Here is a 13,151-nt window from a genome sequence, read left to right as displayed (position 1 = left end):
ATAGATTGCTGATTGCATTTAGATGATCAACCGAGTACACCGAAGAGCTACTCTTGCTAGTTGATTCTCTTTCTCCATCTTGCCAATCTCTATAGTACCTCACTACGTCCTCAATTATGTCCACCACTTCCTCTTCCGTTTTGTTCATGATAGGACCTCCGGCTCCTCCATCTAAACATGATTTTCCTTGAGGGCTAAGACCTCCATAGAAAATTTTAATGATTTGATAGGTTGGAATTCCGTGATGAGGACATTCTCTTTGATACTCCTTGTATCTCTCCCATGCTTCATAGAGGCTCTCATTTGGCTTTTGCTTGAAACCTTGAATCAAAGCTCTAGCTTCCGCCGTTTTCTTTTGAGGATAGAAACGGGATAGAAATTCCTTGGTGACCTCGTCCCATGTCCTTAGAGAATTCAGCTTTACCTCCTTATCTAGCCATTCCAAATCATGGCCTATGAGAGAAAAGGGAAAGAGCTTGAGGCAGATAAATTCTTGGGAAATTCCGTTCACCTTGATAGTATTGCAATACTTCTCGAACTCCTTGAGATGGTTTAGTGGGCTTTCATTCTTGGCCCCACTAAATTGTCGCCTCTCTATCAAAGTAATCATTGCCGGTCTTATTTCAAAATCATTTGCCGGTGTTGTAGGCGGAGCAATCCCACTCTTAAATCTATATGCACGGGGAATTCCCAATTCTTTCAATGCCACTCTCAGATTTTCTCCCATTCTTGCTTGTTCTTCTTGTTGTGGCTCTTCTTCACTTGAAATGCTAGGGCTCAAAGATCGTCTAGCACTCCTCAACCTTGCAATAGTTCTCTCAATTTCCGAATCAAATGGCACTAGTGAATGATCACGTGCTCTATGCATAAAATCTCAAAATAAATGGTTAGTAGCACGGCTAGAAATGTAGCCTTAAGGAAAATCTTTTTGTATTTTTTTTTCAATTAATGGTGAAATAGACTCACCAACTATAACAAAGCACCAATTTCATTCCCCGACAACGGCGCCATTTTTGGCACGAGAAAAATGTAGGTCGTCCTCTACCCTTTCCTAGAGTCAAAGAAAATTTATAAACACTCGACCAACCTAATACGAGTATAGGGTAAGTTAAGGGTCGAACCCAAGGGAATGAATAGGTGTAAGCTATAGCCTAGGTCAAGCTACTTCGAAGTTTGCGGAAGATGCGGTTGGTAACTAAGATATCAAGAAGTCTAGATGAATCGAGGAATTAATATACTAAACACTAGGGATATGGTTCCACATGCAAGCTCAATGATTATGCTAATTGAAAAATCACTCAATCAATTCAAACATTGCAAAGGACAAGCAATAGTTGCAATCAAAGAAATTCAAGGGTTATCTCCTATAAGCCAAGCTAGGGATCACTATGAATGGCTAGCTAGGAAAATCACAATCAAATTCAATCAATTCTGGATCCTCCGGGGGCGAGGGCCAAACTCCTTTAAAGCAATTCTCAAATCAAGGGTTCATGTCATTGAAATTTGCAATGCAATCTAGATTAATCTTATAGGTTGATCACTCCTAGTCCAATCAATCTCATGCACAACTATGTCAACCAATTTAATTGCACCATTCAAATCAATCTAGCCTCATCAACTAGCAACAATCATCAATCAAGCATGCTTCCCCTTCTCCCTAGCAACTAATCTACTCACTAAACATGGTGGAATTAAGAAACAAAACAAATTCAATCAAATTCATATTCATTTAAAGCTAAATCAAAAGAAAATCAGTCAATCAACAATTTCTAAAGCAAGGAATATAATATCAATCAAAATCCAAGAAACTAGAAGGAATTGCATTAAAAGTAAATCAAGGGAAAGAAATCTTACAAATATCCATTGAATTGAAGAAGGAATTTCAAAATTTAATTGAAATCTAAGATCAAATTCAAGTACTTATAAGTAAATCTTAAGCTTCTTTTTCTACTTTCTCTCTTTACTATTTCTGGAAAAATTCTCTCTCTAGTACCAAGTTAAATCATCACCAAAAAGAAAGTCAAAAGCTATAAATAAGAAAAATCGAGCGAAGAAGGCTGCAGAGGTCATGTGCACGCACAGCCCAGCCGCGTGCGCGCACAGCTGGGTCTGCGCGCACGCACCCCTGTGCGATGCATGGGCTTTGGCTCCTTCGCTTGCTTGATCAAACTCCACGCTCCCGAGCTCCCCAACATCAGTGCACTCGAGATGATGCCCGCGAACATGGCAGTCCTAAAATGAGCAAATTGACTTGATTTTCCACCTACAAAACACAAATAAAACAAACAGAGGAAGCGTAGCAAGGTAAAACTAAAACTAAAATTATGAATTATCAACTAAAAATATGAAAAACTCGTAAAAACCAATCGAGAACTAAAGTGAATTATAAAAAATGGAAAATCAAGTAAAACTAAAAGAATTATATAAAAATGATGAAAGAAAGTGAAGAAAATGAACCTAAATCTTTTGAGCGCCAAAAACGACGCTCATCACCCCCGGCAAAGCGCTGGTTTATCTAGGTCCCGCACGACCCTCTTACAACATGTCACTCAAGATGAATTGGAATCGATTAGGTGAAGTAATTCAATTGCACCAATCGTAGCCCCTTTGTGGTATATCTTAAGTCTTTGACCATTTACCTTGAACTCACTACCATGTTCATCGATCAATTCCACAGAACCAAACTTATTTGCCCTTTTAACAGTGAAAGGACCCGACCACCTTGACTTTAACTATCCTGGGAAAAGTTTAAGTCTAGAGTTGAACAACAAAACCTTGTCACCCTCTTTGAACTTTCTCGGAAGGATCATCTTGTCGTGCTATCTCTTGGTCTTCTCCTTTTAGATACGTGCACTATCATAGGCCGTCAAGCTAAACTCATCTAGTTGATTTAGTTAAACAAGCCTCTTTTCTCCCGCTAGCTTAGCATCCAAATTGAGCTCCTAAATAGCCCAATATGCCTTGTACTCCAATTTCACCGGGAGGTGACATGCTTTGCCATACACAAGTCTATAGGGAGTAGTACTAATCGGGGTCTCAAATGCAGTTCTATATGCCCAAAGGGTGTCATCCAACTTATCACTCCTATCTTTCCTTGATTTTTCCACCACCTTCTCTAGAATGGCCTTGATCTCACGGTTATAAACTTCAACTTGGCCACTCGTTTGGGGATGGTAGGCCAAACCTATCTTATGGTATACACCATACTTTTTGAGGAGGGTATCTAACTTTCACTCATGAAAGTGAGATCCTCCATCACTGATTATAGCTCTAGGCACTCAAATCTTGGAAAGATGGTTTTTTTGAAAAGCCTATGGACCACCTTGGCATTATTGGTAGGAGTGGAAATGGCTTCAACCCACTTAGATACATAATCAACGGCGACAAGTATATAACAATTCCTTCTTGAAGAAGGAAATCGTCCCATGTAATCAACACCACAAACATCAAAAATTTCAACTTCCAATGTTCCAGTTAGAGGCATCTCATGCCGCCGCGAGATGTTGCCAGTCCTCTGGCAAGAGTTACAAGCCTACACAAAAGTGTTAGCATCCTTAAACATAGTGGGCCAATAAAAACCCGACTTATTAATCTTGGCCACCGTTTTGGTGGGACCATGATGTCCTCCATAAGGTGAGTTGTGGCAACTAGTGAGAATGACGTGAACTACCCATTCGGTAACACACCTACGAAATAATCCATCTGCACACTCACGAAACAAAAAAGGATCATCCCAAAAATAATGTTTAACATCATAAAGGAACTTCTTTTTCTGTTGGTAGGCCAAGTCAGGAGGTAGAGTACCACCCACCAAATAATTAGCATAATCAGCATACCAAGGGTGTTGCTCTACAACTGCATACAAGTGGTCATTAGGGAAAGAATGATCTATAGGAAGATAATCCTTACCCTCATCATACCTGATACGTGATAAATGGTCTGCCACAACGTTCTTTGCACCTTTCTTGTCCTTAATCTCCAGATCAAAGTCTTGGAGCAAGAGAACCCAACGGAGGAGCCTAGGCTTTGATTCCGCCTTGGCTATCAAGTACTTCAAAGCTGCATGGTCAGTAAAAACAATAACTTTAGAACCAACTAGATATGACCTAAATTTTTCTAAAGCATAAATCACAGTAAGAAACTCTTTCTCCGTAGTGGCATAGTTGACTTGAGTGCTTCCCGGGAAGCAACTTGGTTTTTTAACCCTTTTGTTTTGATTTTTCATTTTTCTATATCTTTTATTTTTGAGAACTTATCTTATTCTTCTTTGTTTTCTTGATTTTATGTGCCATGAGATTGGAATGATGAAAATTTCCAACAATTTCGGTGTTAATTCAAGGTTTCGCGAGGTTTGGTTAAGCTTAAGTGAAGAAGTTTGTTAGGGTTTTATGCTCTCGTGTTTGCATTTTCATTGATTTTCTACTCTTTTTCGAGTGCGTTTTCAACTATCTCGTTAGTGCAAACACGAGAGTATTTTCATGGCCGAAATTTTCTTTCTTGGTGCGCACGCATTATAGGTTGCGCGCGCGCACCAAATGGGTCAGAAATTTAAGCTAACTTTGATGAAATTTGACGGTTTTTGAACCACCCCCGTACCCCCCTGGTGCGCACGCACCACCATCCCTACGCGAGTGCACCAAGAGGGTAAGATTTTTGGCCTACTTTTGGTGCGTCTCAAGCATAACTCAGCATCCTCTAGCCCCTACCTGGTGCGCACGCACCACCTGGCTGCGCGCATGCACCAGGTAGGTCAGATTTTTTGGCCTTGTGTTGCGTAATTCTAAGCAAAGCAGCCCCCCCTGCCGTCGCTGGTGTGCACGCACCAACTCCTCTGTGTGCACGCACCAGCCGCAGCAGCTTCGTGCCCTTTCTCCCTAGTTCACCCCCTTATTTCACTCCTCTCTCCTACCCCGAACTCTCTTTCATTCCTTTACTCTTTCTTCTCTCTTCAAACCCCTTCAATTTCTTTGAAAATTCAAGCAACTTAATCCTTTTTAATTTCAATTCATCACAAATTACATTACCCTCATTTAAATCTTTCCAAAATAGTAAAAAAAAAATACTGAAATTTTCGATTTTATTTTTCAAAATTTGAGGCTAAATTTGAATTTTTGAGGATTTGTTTTGGTGCTTGAATCTTAGCTTTGAGTGTTCTATTTGTTCTATATTCATCAATTGTGCAATTTGCAAGTAATTCAGAGCTTCATTGAGGTATAATGTCTCACTTTCTAGTCATCTTCTTCCTCATTTTTGAAGCTTGAAACTCTTGTTTTTGCTTTCATGGTAGAACTCCATTGTTGGTTCTTTTAACTTGTAATTTGTGTTGAATGATGTTATTGGATGTTAAATTGAAGCTTTTTCATGATGAATTTGTATACCTTGCTTGAATCCTTGATCCACCATTGTTGGTCATTTTCTCTCCCATGGGTATTCTATATGATAGTTTCATTTCTTTGGTAATTCAATGTTTTGGGATTAATTTGCTCATAATGATTTATGATTTAGTCTCTTGTGTCCAATTTTGCCTCTACTTCATGACTAGTTGCTTCAAGCTTATGTCTCAATATTCATGGCATTGTTCATGTGTGACCATTTCTTGTTTCATTTTTGATTGAATAATATTTGTGCTTGATTTTAGAGCAATTTCTTTTGAACATTCTTGAACAATGATAATTGTAAATGAATTGCTCATGAATTGCTTTGCTTCTTGTAGATGGTTCCCATCCGTCATAAGAAGCGTGCTAAAACAAGTTCAAGCAAAGCTAGGCACGTTGTTCCACCTCCCCCCGAGGTGGTAGAGACATACGGCATTTAATTCTCCAAGGAATTACATTGGGATAGGTTCAAGCAACTATCCAAGCGGAAGCTCCAGTCAACAAGATTCTACAATCAAACAACAACCAAGCTACTTGAAATAGATGATGACGTTCGCTACCTAGTCAAGAACTTCGGTCTCTTAGAGTTCTTGGATTTGAGCGCCCCTACCTATGCTAGGGTGACGTATGAGTTTCTATCATCCCTTGAAGTGGTCCGAGATTCAAGTGGTGACTCTTCGAGAACTTTGACCTTTCAACTTTTCAATAATGATCATTGGTTGTCGGAGTCACAACTTTGTTCCTACTTTCGGTTTCCTTGGGCCGTTGATGAAGACCATCTTGTCTATTCGGCCAATGGAAAAATGACTAGCGACCATGAATATGATGAACGCAGGTGGTGGCGGCGTATCTCTGATGAGCGGAAATATGAGCCTCAAACTTCTAAATCTGCATCAATCGTTCATCCGGCCATGAGATACTTTAATTGTATTCTCTCTTATGCCCTTTGCTCTAAGGACTCTTTGGGAGCTATCTCCTGCGAGGAGCTTTGTTGGCTATGGATTGCCGACCAAGAGTCGCATGTGTCGAGCTTGTTGATTTCACTCAGCATTTAATCAACCGATTTTTGGATATCCAAGATGGTGTTTTTCCCTCGGGAAGCATCCAAATTGGAGGAATGATCTCTATCCTCGTTCTTTGCCTCAATGATTCATATAAAGATTTGTTATGCGAGCTCCCTCCGATAGTCAACCCTAGGGAGAAGACACCTTCTCATTTCCTCAATATCTATGCCCTTGTGAATCAAAAGTTCCTTTATCGTACCAAGAAGCATAATGTTTTCATATGGAAGGTGTCCCGAGTAAAGGATTGGTTCTTGATTCCGAGTAAGGAGGCTACAAACCGTAAATCAAAGAAGGATTCTTTGACTTGGAGACCTCCAAGATGCAACATCGACCCCTCTCTTCGGAAGAAGTCAAATCATACAAGAACCGCCTCCAATTATGCTCTCTTGATGGATTTCCAAGCTTTACCCCCGGTTAAACGGGGAGGTACTCCTATCCTTCATTCTACTTCTTCTTTTACATTTGATTTATCTACTATTCATGCCAGGTTAGATTCTATCACTAATGTCTTATTTTCCATGCCTTTGGGGCGTGATTCTTCTCTTGGCTATGATTTTCATGCTAATCACTTGTATGACTACCATGTGAGGTGGGGGGAGATTGAACCTTACTTGAACTACCCATACCTCCCGGTCGAACAAGGACCTATCCCCCAATGGGAACCCTTTGACCCTATCGTGGGTCCTAGACCTTGATACCCCTACTGGGAGGGTCCTCATATCCCTCCTAGTGCTATCATGGGCACCACCCCGGCCACTTACTACTATAAGCGGCCCGGTGGATGTGATTATACTTATGATCCCGCGAACCCTATGCCTTTCCCGAACCCCGAGACCTTTGGTAGGTGGGTATTATCGGGAGAGCCGATTTTTGATGACTGGTCTCATTTCTTTGGGATTGACCGTGCTAGGCGGGAGGGAAGGTTAAAGGGAAAAGCTCCTATTGAGGTGAGTGAGATGGCTAGCTCGGTTCATGTCTTAGAGATCGGTGAAGGGAGTTCTCATTCTACCCCTTACCATAGTGCGGAGTGAGTCTATTGTGGCTGCCTTCTTTCTTATGTGCTTTATATGATGTTCTCTTTTGCCTATGTGTTATTAGGTTTGGAGTTTGGGGGGTAGTTCATTCTGAGCTTGGGGGTGATTTATGTTGTTTCTGTGCTTCACTGTTTCCCTCCTTGCTATTGTAGTTCACTCCTGGTCTCTTTTGCTTCTTATATTGTTCTCTGGTGATGATGATGATGTATTTCTGCCGATTTCTCAGTCCAGTTCTTGGTATTGTTGTTTGTTCTGCCGATCGCTGTCTGTTGTGTATCTCTGCTTCTTTGTGATTATGATTCGTGATGATGATTGCTCGATATCTTGTTTCCTGACTCATCTTCTGTCTGTTGATTCTGCTTCCTGATTTCATTACTGACCCTATTCCTAATATTATCATATATTACTTTTTCTTTATTTACATACATTTTATCTTTTATATTCTTCTTTTCTTTTGTATTGAAGTTACTAACAATTTTCTTTGTATATAGTCTATATTCTTTCTCACCTTACTTCGTCGCTTATGCTTTGGACATTGATGCTTCACAAAGGTGCTCTTTCACTTTGTATAATGTAGCATAGCTTCTACGCCTGGTGAGATCCTTCTTATTTTCTTTTTATTATTTTCTCTTGGATGCTTAGTTTAGGTTTAGATTAGGAGAAGTAGAACGGTGCGAGGATGTTTGCTTTCTAACACCTTAGTGTGTTTGGGAACATTGGCGTTGTAGCCGAATGTTCATTTGTTTGTCGATTGGGACTTATGTGTGTTAGCATGACTTGTTGCATTTCTACTTCTCCTTTGTTTTTCTATTTCTTATTTTATTTCTTTTTCCTCCTTTTCTATTTTCTTATGTTTTTCTTTTTCTTTTTGTTTCCTTTTTCCATCTTCTTCTACTTTCCTTTTTTTTACACTTTCCTTTGCAAAAAAAAAAAAATATAAAGAAGAAAAAAACAAAAAAAAAAATATAAAAAAAAAAAGAATGAAAAAGGAAAAAAAAAAAAGAGAGTACAGAAGAGTAAAAAATAAAAAATTAAATACTAAAAAGATTTTGTAAATATGAATAAAATGTTTTTTTTTTTGAGGCATTGCTTTTCTTTCTTAAAATTTTGCTTTTGCTTTGGACTTAGTACCACTTGAGCTTGCACATTGGCTATTATTGTTCCTAAAAACAATGGTTTGAACGGTTTGAGAGTATCTTTGGTTGATTCTAGGATAGCATATGCTAAGGTAGTCCTTTAAGAACTATTGGGACCTTGACGCCAGATTCTTTTGTTTTTCAAAACTCGCAATCGTTCCCCTTTGGTGAATTTGAACCTTTTAGTGAGTTTTTACCACATCCTTGTGAGGTTTCATTGCTTTTCCCGCCTTCTACAATTACTTGCATGAGTGGCATGGATCCTTGACTATTGCGGACCTAATCTTGAATCTTGACTCATAATTCTCAAACACGAGACCGAACCATATAGGGAGGACAAAGGTATCTTTTCGGGGTGGTAATATTTCTTTTCTAGGTTAATTTTCTTTATTTTTAGTTCTTGGGTTCACATTTGCCTACTTGCTAAACATTTGAGCCTTTTCCCTTCTTTTCAAGCCATATCTTTAGAACTTTGAGCCTTTTGTTTCTTTTTGTTCCATTTTTTTTTTGGTTTTTGTGACGCAAATGATCATGTTCTTGGAGATTGTGGTATATGTGTTTGGATATTGGTTCTTATTGCAAGCAAGCTTGCGTTTTGTATATCTTGTGAATAATGGCAAGTGAATAAATGAAAAAAGCCGTCCATAGTTACAAGAGGCAAGGACAATGAATAACGTGAATAATGAAAATTTGAAAAAATGAGAAAAAGCAAAGAAATTCATAAAGCTTTGGCAAAAATTGAAAAAAAAATTAACGAGTAAAAAGTGAAACATGAAAAAGTTCAAAACCATTTTGATGTAAATGTTTCTCCCTATTATAAGCATTGAGGACAATGCTTTGTTCAAGCTTGGGGGGAAGCATCTTACGCTTTTTGTATATATGATTGTGGTTATAGCTTTGAATAAGCTTGGGGGTGTTAGTTTTTTTTGTTTGGTAATCTCTTTGTTTTGGTGTTGAGATTTGGCCAATCTTTGTTTCACAACTTAGGTGTATCACCAAATTCTAAATTTTAAGCCTACCCTCTACCTTTTGCCTTTACGTTACAACATTTGGGAAAGCCCTTTTTATCTAGTGGTTGTGTCATATACCGAGGGAGGGCATTATGAGTTAAAGCCTAAGGAGTGGGGATGCAAAGTAAAGATGTCGAGAAAACCTCAAATCTATTGTTTTTCCGGTTCCTTCGAGGAACTATTGAGACGCTTGCTAAAAGAAGATTTGAAGCCAATTGGGAAAATGTGCTAAAATTGTTTTTAGATGAAGGTGAATTGCGTTTTGGTAGTTCTCTATACTTAGCATGTCCTATGTTTCAATCAACCCTTGATATCTTAGAACGTGCCTACCATTGTTGTTTTAGAAAGTTTGATATCCTCTCATGTTTTGATCATGTGCAAAAATCCATTGTATAAGCACCTCTTTTCTTTCCAAGGTTTTAATTTTCTCTTTTCTCCTTTTATGTTTTGCCTCCTTTTAATAAAGAGTTATGGGTTAACCTCTTAGGAAACCCTTACGAGAGCATTACTTCTCCTCTAGGGCGATCTAGAGGTTTAAATGGCTTGTCAATTGTTATTAAAATTGACCGTGATTCCTATGAAAGTGAGTTAGTGTATATTTTCTTATCCTCTAGTCTTTCTCGTTTCTTGCTTGCCTAATTAATGTCATCATTTTCCTTTAAGCTTGATTTTGTTTTGCTAGAGGACGAGCAAAGGTTTAGCTTGGGGAAATTTGATGAGTGTCATTTATGGAGCTCTTAGGCTAGGTTTTCTTTATAGTTTTATTCTCATTTTTAGTCCTTTTTGCCGTGTTTTTACATAATAATGCTTGCTTTGCGTGTTTGTGTGTAAGTGTAGAGAAATGCATGCTTTTATTGGTTTTCTTGTCATTTTGTTCATTTCTCGACTTTTTCTCTCGATTCTTTGTTTCCTTGATTTGTTTTGTAGGTATGTTGAGTTTCCCGAGGTATGATCACCAAGGAGAAAGCTCAAGTGCATTCAAGAAAGTTAATGGAGCAAAGTTTAGGATTTCAAAAACGCAATTCAAGTTAGCTCTGCGAGCTCGAGGGCCTTGGAAGTTATGCTTTGGCTCGAGGCATTCTAATGCTTGGAAGATAAAGGAGCTGCCCTTCTCACGAGCATCGCCTCAAGTGCACCAATGATAAGGATGCTTGGGAGCGCGGAGATTGATCAAGCAAGTGAAGGAGGAAAGGCCACGAGCACCGAGCAGGGGTGCGCGCGCGTGTCACAGGGGGAGCGTGCGCGCAAACCCACCTATGCGAGCGCGCGGCCAGGTTGTGCGCGAGCACCAGGCGCCCCGCTCCCTTCGCTCGTTTTTTCTATTTATACCCTTAATCTTTTCCTTTTTGGAGGACAACTCATTTTTTGTACTTGACATATATTTTTCCAGATTTAGTAGAGAGAGAAAGTAGAGAGAGAAGCTTAAGATACTTGATTGTACTTGAATTTGATCTTGGATTTCAATTTGATCTTGGATTTCTTTTTTTCATCAATGAAAGTTTGTGAGATTTCTTTCCTTTGAATTTACTTCTATTGCAATTTCCTTTAATTTTTAATGTTTGATTCGAATTTTTTCTTTGCTTTAGAATTTGTTGAGAGATTGAATTCCTTCTTGATTAAACTTGAGATGAATATGATTTTTATTGAATTTGTTTTGATTTTCAATTTCACCATGATTAGTGAGTAGATTAGTTGCTAGGGAGAAGGGGAAGCATGCTAGATTGATGATTTTTGCTAGTTGATGATCCTTGATTGATTGAATTGTTGCAATTAAATTGGTTGACATGGTTGTGCATGTGATTAATTAGACTAGGAGTGATCAACCTATAAGATTAATCTAGATTGCATTGCAAATTTCAATGACATGAACCCTTGATTTGAGAATTGCTTTAATTGATTGATTTTGTTTGTGATTTTCCTAGTTATCCATTCATAGTGAACCCTAGCTTGGCTTATAGGAGATAGCTCTTGAATTCCTTTGATTGCAACTATTGTTTGTCCTTTGCAACGTTTGAATTGATTGAGTGATCCTTCAATTAGCATAATCATTGAGCTTGCATGTGGAACCAATATCCCTAGTTTTTAGTATGTTGAATTTCTCGATTAATCTAGTTTTCTCGATACCTAATTACCAACCGCATCTTCCCTCAATCTTCGAAGTAGCTTGACCTACGCTATAGCTTGCACCTACTCATTCCCTAGGGTTCAACCCTTGACTTACCATATACTCGTATTAGGTTGGTCGAGTGTTTATAAATTTTCTTTGGCTCTAGGAAAGGGTAGAAAATGACCTACTTTTCCCTACGTCAGGAACTTGAGATATTGAAACAAAAAGAGAATGAAGGATTCACTTCCTTCTTTAACAAGTGGAGGGACACTTCTGCCAAATTTGTTCAGGTTCCAACTAAAAAAGAATCTGTAAGGATGTTCATTAAGAACCTCCAAGAAAATTACTTTAAGCATCTCAAATACCAAAGCAATTTGAGTACTTTCAAGGCCGTCTATGACATCGGAATCAACATTGAAGACGACCTTGAAAAACAAAAAGTTGCTAACACTTCCAACAGTGGCTGGAAAGGAAAAAAGACAATCCTTCTTCTTCCAAAACTACCCACTCAAATAACGTTAGCACCTTTAATTTGAATGAGATCCTAGCTATGAATAATCAAGGACAAAAGAAGCCATTTAGGAGAAACTTCACACCTATTGGCATGAGTTATGACACAACATTTGATCGTCTTCATGCAAAAGGTTTCATAACTCCTATTGGACCATTTGGAGATCCACCAGTCGAAAGCAGGACGGCTAATTGGAATCCTAACACACATTACAAATACCATCAAGGCAGGGGTCATCCTAATGAAAACTGCTAGAAGTTAAAGGAAGTAGTTCAAGATCTAATTGGTAGCAATAAACTTCCATTACCTCCTGCAGTAAAAAAGCCAAGTATCAATAATGCTCCACTTTTGGATTCCTTGGCTATTTCTGATGAGGAAAACCATGTTGACCCATCTCTCCTCATCAAACCAATTAAAGAAACTCATGCCAGTGAAGAAGAGGAGGACATTTTCTTTGATGCCATGAGTGATTTTCCTCCAAATAAAGAACCAGCCTCTAAAGAAGATACATGGGTGCTCATAAACATAATGAGGGTAGCATTGACCCAACTTCACTATGCCCTCCGAGAAGCAAAGGAGATGGAAAAAAGGCGCATGGCTGAAAAGATGACACCCATTAAGACTACCGAAAGAAAACCTTTTCACTCGAAGTAGTCGAAACACCCAAAAGGAGTAACAAGCCATATACACCTATTGGGACCTCTTATGAAAACATGTTTCAAATGCTCTACAAGAATGGGAAGATCAAACCTCTTGAGCCAAGACCATTTGAATCATTAAAAAAAAACAGATAGGTTTTATTGTCCCTATCATCAATAAGGAGGACATACCATAGAGCACTTTTTTAAATTCAAGGACTTGGTCCAAAGATTAATTGATAGTAAGAAATTGGTTCAAATTTGACCAGACAAAGA

The 13,151-nt window shown here is 38.7% G+C and overlaps 1 non-coding gene across 1 annotated transcript; it reads left to right on the top strand.

Annotated features, from left to right (window-relative positions):
* The first annotated feature begins 236 nt into the window (after window positions 1-236).
* Window positions 237-342, top strand: LOC145590491 (small nucleolar RNA R71). The gene has a single exon (XR_014102082.1). It is a non-coding gene; the product is annotated as a small nucleolar RNA R71 (small nucleolar RNA).
* The last annotated feature ends 12,809 nt before the right edge of the window (window positions 343-13,151 follow it).

This window comes from Chenopodium album, chromosome 17 (assembly GCF_948465745.1).
Source record: "Chenopodium album chromosome 17, dcCheAlbu1.1, whole genome shotgun sequence".
NCBI lineage: Eukaryota > Viridiplantae > Streptophyta > Magnoliopsida > Caryophyllales > Amaranthaceae > Chenopodium > Chenopodium album.
Note: the sequence above shows the minus strand (reverse complement) of the source record. Positions and strands in the feature narration are given on the sequence as shown.